Consider the following 7,450-nt stretch of genomic DNA (forward strand, 5'->3'; position numbering starts at 1 on the left):
CTCTGTACCCAATGTGGGGATCCAACTTATGACCCTGAGATCAAGAGTTACATGCTCTTCCAACTGAGCCAGTCAGGTACCCATTTTTAATCAGATTACTTGTGATTTTGGTGTTGAGTTCTCTAAGTTCTTTATATATTTTTTTAATTTTTTAATTTTTTTATTGGAGTCAATTTGCCAACATATAGCATAACACCCACTGCTCATCCCACCAAGTGCCCCCCGTCAGTGCCCATCACCCAGTCACCCCAACCCCCCACCCACCTCCCCTTCCACTACCCCTTGTTCATTTCCCAGAGTTAGGTGTCTCTCATGTTTCGTCACTCGCACTGATACTTTCATTCATTTTCTCTCCTTTCCCTTTCATCCTTTTCACTAATTTTTATATTCCCCAAATGAATGAGACCATATAATGTTTGTCCTTTTCTGATTGACTTATTTCACTCAGCATAATACTCTCCAGGTCCCTTCACATCGAAGCAAATGGTGGGTATTTGTCGTTTCAAATGGTAGAGTAATATTCCATTGTATACATATACCACATCTTCTTTATCCATTCATCTATTGATGGACACCGAGGCTCCTTCCACAGCTGGGCAAAAAATCATGAATGAGAAAGGAGAGATCACCACCAATACCAAGGAAATACAAACGATTTAAAAAACTTATTATGAGCAGCTATATGCCAATAAATTAGGCAATCTAGAAGAAATGGACATATTTCTGGAAAACCACAAACTACCAAAACTGGAACAGGAAGAAATAGAAAGCCTGAGCAGGCAAATAACCAGGGAGGAAATTGAAGCAGTCATCAAAAACCTCTCAAGACACAAAAGTCCAGGGCCAGATGACTTCCCAGGGGAATTCTATCAAATGTTTAAAGAAGAAACCGTACCTATTCTACTAAAGCTGTTCGGAAAGATAGAAGGAGATGGAGTACTTCCAAACTTGTTCTATGAGACCAGCATCACCTTAATTCCAAAACCAAAGACCCCACCAAAAAGGAGAATTATAGACCAATATCTCTGATGAACACAGATGCAAAAATTTTCAACAAGATACTAGCCAATAAGATCCAACAATACATTAAGAAGATTATTCAGCTTGACCAAGTGGGATTTATCCCCGGGATGCGAGGCTGGTTCAACACTAGTAAAGCAATCAATGTGATTGATCATATCAGCAAGAGAAAAACAAGAACCATATGATCCTCTCAAGAGATGCAGAGAAAGCATTTGACAAAATACAGCATCCATTCTTGATCAAAACTCTTCAGAGTATAGGGATAGAGGGAACATTCCTCAGCATCTTAAAAGCCATCTACAAAAAGCTCACAACAAATATCCTTCTCAATGGGGAAGCACTGGGAGCCTTTCCCCTAAGATCAGGAACACGACATGGATGTCCACTCTCACCACTGCTATTCAACATAGTACTGGAAGTCCTAGCCTCAGCAATCAGGCAATAAAAAGAAATAAAAGGCATTCAAATTGGCAAAGAAGAAGTCAAACTCTCCCTTTTCACAGATGACATGATGCTGTACGTAGAAAACCCAAAAGACTCCACCCCAAGATTGCTAGAACTCCTACAGCAATTCGGCAGTGTGGCAGGATACAAAATCAATGCCCAGAAATCAGTGGCATTTCTATACACTAACAATGAGACTGAAGAAAGAGAAATTAAGGAGTCAATCCCATGTACAATTGCTTCTTTATGTATTTTGGATATTAACCCCTTATCAGATACATCATTTGCAAATATTTTCTCTCATTCATTAGGTTGCCTTTTTGTTTTGTTGATGACTTCCTTCGTTGTACAAAAGCTTTTATTTCGGTGTAGTCCTAATAGTTTAATTTTCATTCTGTTTCTTTTGCCTGGGGAGACATCTAGAAAAATGTTGCTAAAGCCAATGTGAAAGAGATTACTACCTATGTTTTCCACTAAGAGTTTTAGGTCTTACATTTAGGTCTTTAATCCTTTTTAAGCTTATTTTTGTGAATGATGAAAGAAACTGATCCAGTTTCATTCTTTTGCATGTAGGCTGTCCAGTTTTCCCAGCACAATTTGCTGATGACACTGCCTTTTCCCCATTGTATATTCTTGCCTCCTTTGTCATAGATTAATTAACTATATAAGTATGGGTTTCTTTATAGGCTTTCTAATCTGTTCTATTAATCTATGTGCCTATTTTGGTGCTGGTAGCATACTATTCTGATTCCTACAGCTTTGTTGTATATCTTGAAATCTGGGATGGTGTGATATCTTCTGTTTTGTTCTTTCTCAAGATTGCTTTGGCTATGCAAGCATGGTTTAACATCTGCAAATCAATCAGTGTGATACACTACATTAGCAAAAGAAAGGACAAGAACCATATGATCCTCTCAATAGATGCAGAAAAAGCATTTGACAAAGTACAGCATCTCTTCTTGATTAAAACCCTTCAATGTAGGGATACAGGAAACATACCTCAATATTATAAGAACCATAAAAGAAAAGCCCACAGCTAATATCATTCTCAATGGGGAAAATCTGAGCTTTTCCCCTAAGTCAGGAACATGACAGGGATGTCCACTCTCACCATTGCTATTCAACATAGTACTAGAAGTCCTAGCCTCAGCAATCAGACAAGAAGAAGAAATAAAAGGCATCAAATCAGCAAAGAAGTCAAATTCTCACTCTTTGCAGATGACATGATGCTCTATTTGGAAGAAACAAAATATTCCACTCCAAAATTACTAAAACTCATATAGGAATTCAGCAACTGGTAGGATATTAAATCAATGTAAAGAAATCAGTTGCATTTCTATACAATAACAATGAGAGAGAAGAAAGAAAAATTAAGGAGTCAATCCAACTTACAACTGCACACAAAACCATAAGATACCTAGGAATAAACATAACCAAAGAGGCAAAGGATCTATACTCAGAAAACTATAGAACTCTCATGAAAGAAACTGAGGAAGACACAAATGGAAAAATGTTCCATGCTTATGGATTGGAGGAACATATATTGTTAATATGTCTATGCTACCTAGAGCAATCTATACATTCAGTGCAATCCCTATCAAAATACCATCAACTTATTTTCAGAGAGTTGGAATAAATAATCCAAAAATTTGTATGGAACCCGAAAAGACCTGGAATAGCCAAAGGAATTTTGAAAAAGAAAACCAGAGCTAGGGGCATCACAATGCCGGATTTCAAGCTGTACTACAAAGCTGTGATCATCAAGCCAGTGTGGTACTGGCACAAAAACAGAAACATAGATCAATGGAACAGAATAGAGAACCCAGAAATGGGCCCTCAACTCTATGACCAACTAATCTTTGACAAAGGAGGAAAGAATATCCACTGAAAATATGACAGTCTCTTCAATAAATGGTGCTGGAAAAATTGGACAGCAACATACAGAAGAATGAAACTAGACCATTTCTTCACACCATACACAAAAATACTCATAATTGATGAAAGACCTAAATGTGAGGCAGGCATCCATCCAAATCCTAGAGAACACAGCAGCAAGCTCTTGGACCTCAGCCACAGCAACTTCTTACTAGATACAAACAAAGGCAAAAATGAACTATTGGGACTTTACCAAGACAAAAAGCTTCTGCACAGCAAAGGAAACAAGTGAAAAAATCAAGACAAGAGGCAGCCCTGGTGGCGCAGCGGTTTAGCACCGCCTGCAGCCCAGGGTGTGATCCTGGGGACCCTGGATCAAGTCCCTCATCAGGCTCCCTGCATGGGACTTCCTCTGCCTGTGTCTCTGCCCCCTCTCTCTGTGTCTCTATGAATAAATAAATAAAATCTTTTAAAAAATCAAGACAACCAACAAAATGGGAAAAGATATTTGCAAATATATATTAGATAAAGGGCTAGTATCCCAGATCTATAAAGAACTTATCAAACTCAACACTGAAAGAACAAATAATCCAATCAAGAAATGGGCAGAAGACATGAACAGACATTTCTTTAAATAAGACATACACATGGCCAACAGACACATGAAAAAAGGTTTAGCACCACGCAGCATCAGGGAAATATGAATCAAAACCACAATGAGATACCACCTCACACCAATCAGAATGGCTAAAATTAACAAGTCAGGAAATGACAGATGTTGGCTAGGGTGTGCAGAAAGTGGAACCCTCTTACATCATTGATGGGAATGCAAACTGGTGCAGCTACTCTGGAAAACAGTATGGAGGTTCCTCAAGAAGTTGAAAATAGAGCTACCCTATGATCCAGTAATCTCACTACAGCGTATTTACCCCAAAGGATATAAACATAGTGATCTGAAGGGGCACCTCCACCCCAATGCTTATAGCAGCAATATCCACAATAGCCAAGATACGGAAAGAGCCCACAGATGCCCATCAACAGATGAATGGATAAAGAAGATGTGGCATAAATATATAATGGAATACTACTCAGCCATCAAAAAAATTAAATCTTGCCATTTGCAACATGGATAAAACTAGAGTAAGTATTATGCTAAGTGAAATTAGTCATTCAAAGAAAGACAATTATCATATGATCGCACTCATATGTGGAATTTCAGAAATAAAACAGGATCATAGGAGAAGAGAGGAAAAAATAAAACAAGATGAAATCAGAGAGGGAGACAAATCATAAGAGACTCTTAACCATAGGAAACAAACTGAAGGTCCCTGGAGAGGAGGAAGATGTGGGGATGTGGTAAGTGGGTGATGGACATTAAGGAGGGCACGTGATGGGATGAGCACTGAGTCTTATACTGATGAATCACTGAATCTACATCTGAAACCACTAATACATTATTGTTAATAACTTGAATTTAAATAAAAAAAGAAACAACAATAACAACAAAAAGATTTCTTTAGCTATTCAGGGTCTTTTGTGGTATCATACAAATTTTAGGAACATTTGTTCTAATTCTGTGAGAGATGTTATTGGTATTTCAATAGGGATTGCACTGATAGATTATTTAGATTCTTAAGCCATTTGTGGGGCACCTGGATGGTGCAGTCCACTAAGAGTGTGACTCTTGGTTTTGGCTCAGGTAGTGATCTCAGGGTCATGAGATCAGCCCCATGAAGGGCTCCCAACTCAGTGCAAAATCTACTTAAGACTCTATCTCCCTCTTCCCCAGCCCCTGCCTTCTATATGTTCTCTCTCTCTCTCTCTTTCTCTGTCTCTCTCTCTCTCAAACAATTTAAAAAATAAATCTTTAAAAAAAAACAAGAAGTCATTTGCTCTCATTCTATATGCAATGAATCTTTTTTATCTAGCTGCCTTCAAAGTTTTCTCATTATTAGTTTTCAACAATTTGTTATATGCCTTGATGAGTTTTTCACATCCTTTTTTTTTTAGGTATTTATTTATTTATTTATTTATTTATTTATTTATTTATTTATTCGTGAGAGACACAAAGAGAGAGGCAGTGACATAGGCAGAGGGAGAAACAGGCTCCCTGCAGAGAGCCTGATGCGGGACTTGATCCAAGGACCCTGGGATCATGACCTGAACCAAAAGCAGACGCTCAACCACTGAGCCACCCCAGTGCCCCTCACATCCTTTTCTGATTATTGCCATTATTTATGTCATTCCTAAATTCCTTTTCTATTGATTTATTTTTCTCCTGGATGTCATATTATTATGCTTCATTCTACACCTGAGAATATTTTTTTATGCACAGTGTAGCTTTAATGAGTTAAGCACCGGACTATTCCAACATGCTTTCTTTCATACATATGTTTAGAAATCCTTATATCTTCCTTTAATGAGCCTAGGTGGCTCATAGGTTAAGCAGCCAACTCTTGGTTCTGGCTTGGGTCATGATCTCAGGGTCCTGGAATCAAGCCCCAAGTCAGGTCCTATGCTCAGTGGGGAGTCTGATAGAGGATTCTCTCTTTCCTCTGCATCTCCCCATGCTCCCATGCCCACCCTATCTCTCTGTAAAATAAATAAATTATTTTTTTTTAAAAAAGACATAACTTCCAGGCACATACCCCAACCTCTAACCACTCTAACCTAAACCTGAACCCTAACGTTAACCCTAATCCAAACAGTAACCCAGACCCACTGCTAACCCTAAACCCAACAGTAACCCAAACCCAAAAACTAACCCTAACTTTAACCCCAAACTTCAAACCCTAATGCTCTGGAGACGTCTCTGAATGGCAAAATACCAGGCACATACCCTAAACTTGAAAAAAAAAAAAAAAAACCCTAAACCTAACTCTAACCCTAGCCCTTATGGTAATCCCAGCAGAGATTTTGGTTTTATTCTCTGGTGATGCCCCTGATCTGCAAAATACCAGGTACATAACCTAACATAACCATTAACCCCAACCCCTCTGCCTAACCACTAACCCCAAATCTTAACACCTAAAATTGACCCTGAGCATAACCCTAACACCTAACTTAACCCTAACCTTCTGGAGTCATCTCTGAACTGTAAAATTCCAGGCATATACCATAACTTCAACCCTAGCCCAAACACTAACCCTAAATCTAACCCTAATCCCTAACTTTAACCCTAACCCTTAACCATCAACTCCTATAACTAATCATTTATTTAATTATTTTTTCTTATTTATTTCTTAAGTTAATTTTTATTTTTATTCAAATCCAGTTAACATACATGTAATATTAGTTTCAGGTGTATAACATAGTGATTCAACACTTCCATACGACACCCAGTGTTCATCACAAGTGCCCTCCTTAATCGCCATCACCTATTTATCCCATCTCTGCTCTGGTGACCATGTTTGTTCTCTATAGTTAAGAGTCTTTCCCTTGGTTTGTGTCTCTGTTTTCTCCCCTATGTTCATTTGTTTTGTTTCTTAAATTCCACAGATGAGTGAAATTATACAATATTTGTCTTTCTTTGACTGATTTATTTCACTTAGCATAACACACTCTAGCTCCATCCACATCATTGCAAATTGTGCCTGAGAATTTTTGATTGGATGCTAGTCGTTGTGATTTTTACATTGTTGATTATTGCGTTTTATTGTATTCCTTTAAATAGTGTTAGATTTTGTCCTAGAGTTTAGGTCATTAGAATCTTCTGCCCTGCTTTCTAAACATCTGTTATAAAATTTGGTGAGGAGTTCTCTAAAGATTGATTACATAGCATAACCAAAGTAGAAGGAAAATCAAATTTCCTTTGTTGATTCAGTCCAACTTAGAACTAATATTTTGTAAGAATACAGAAAACTAAAATGACTTTTGGATGTTCTTAGATTACTTGAAGAACTTCATCTTTGTTCACTACTTTCTTTAAGTGAATGATTGATTCTATTTCTTGAAATACACAGGAGCTATTAAAGGTTAAAATAATAAACATAATGTTTTTTTCTTGTTTTAGAATTGTGTTCTGCAGAGGCCCCCTCAAAATCTATTTCAGCCGTGGTTACTAACAAAACAAGAGATGAAATCTACAACATTTCAAGGGTTGCCTTAT

The sequence above is a fragment of the Canis lupus genome, chromosome 30 (genome assembly GCF_011100685.1).
Source record: "Canis lupus familiaris isolate Mischka breed German Shepherd chromosome 30, alternate assembly UU_Cfam_GSD_1.0, whole genome shotgun sequence".
Lineage (NCBI taxonomy): Eukaryota > Metazoa > Chordata > Mammalia > Carnivora > Canidae > Canis > Canis lupus.